The sequence below is a fragment of the Strix uralensis genome, chromosome Z (assembly GCF_047716275.1).
Source record: "Strix uralensis isolate ZFMK-TIS-50842 chromosome Z, bStrUra1, whole genome shotgun sequence".
In the NCBI taxonomy this organism is placed as follows: domain Eukaryota; kingdom Metazoa; phylum Chordata; class Aves; order Strigiformes; family Strigidae; genus Strix; species Strix uralensis.
The window spans coordinates 15,642,224-15,643,302 of record NC_134012.1 but is presented as its reverse complement, the minus strand read 5'-3'; positions in this window follow the sequence as shown (position 1 = coordinate 15,643,302).

Sequence of the window (1,079 nt, the reverse complement as noted above, 5' to 3'; positions counted from 1 at the left end):
GGCTCAGGAGTTGTGAGAAAGGCAGAGAATTGGGACGTCCCCCTGACTTGACAGCTGATGAGCCTGCAGCGCAGGAGAAGCAGAAGGAATAGAGAATCCGTCACAGGAAATAGCCACTAAAGAAAAGGACAACCATAGACACTAGTTTTAAAATAAATCTACATGACTTTTTGAACATTTAGGATCATTAGGATCAGAAATGATCCTAAGAATGACTGAGTGGAGACTTAGAAGTCATCCTGAGAAAGAAATGCCAGGAGGAGCCAGCACAACCCACCAAGGGAGCCAGCACAGCAGTAGCCTCAGCCAGTTCATGGGCCAGCAGAGTGCCTCATCCCACAAAGAGCTGACTCTTAATCTGCTGTTTCCTGCCCTTCAGCTGTAAATGCACTACAGACCCTACTCCTCAGCCTCCCTCTGCTCTCCCTCTGCCTTCCCTTCCTCTTCCCTCCCTTTTCTGACCAAGGATGATGGTGGACTGGCTTTGTCCTAATAGGCTTAGGTCAAGCCTTGTTGCTACTGCAGTCAGTATGCCTTGGCCAAACCTCGACTGGGCTTTGTGAGACTAAAAAGTCTACACAGGTGGTCAGGATAGATTTTGTAGCACCTTCGGTCTTGCACTAACATCTGTTCATGTTCAATCTTTTCCTCTTTCATTCCTTCACTTTCTTTTTCCTTTTTGTTTTCCCTGGCTAACTTTCTTCTTTTAGATCATCAGTTTTTTTCATTTAGCTACTTCCTACCCATCAAAAAAATAAAGTGCAGTTTTAATAAAACTGTGATACTTACTTGAGTTACCACCATCACAATGCTCACTGGATTTGTTTTTTCAGCCTTTTACCTTCTTTATTCAGCCTGTACCACCAGCAGGCAGGAACAGTCTCTAAAGTGCCCAGCAATGTTGAGTAAGGCTTAGTGTGAATCAAAATTATAGTTGCAGTTCCTTAAATTCCCATGGCAAACCCCCTAACCTTTCTGTTTGATTCTTTATCTGCACAATAGGAATTGTAATACTTGTTTTCACTCCCTCTTTAGAGATACTCAAAAACTGTCTAGACTCAGTCCTGGGCAACCAGCTC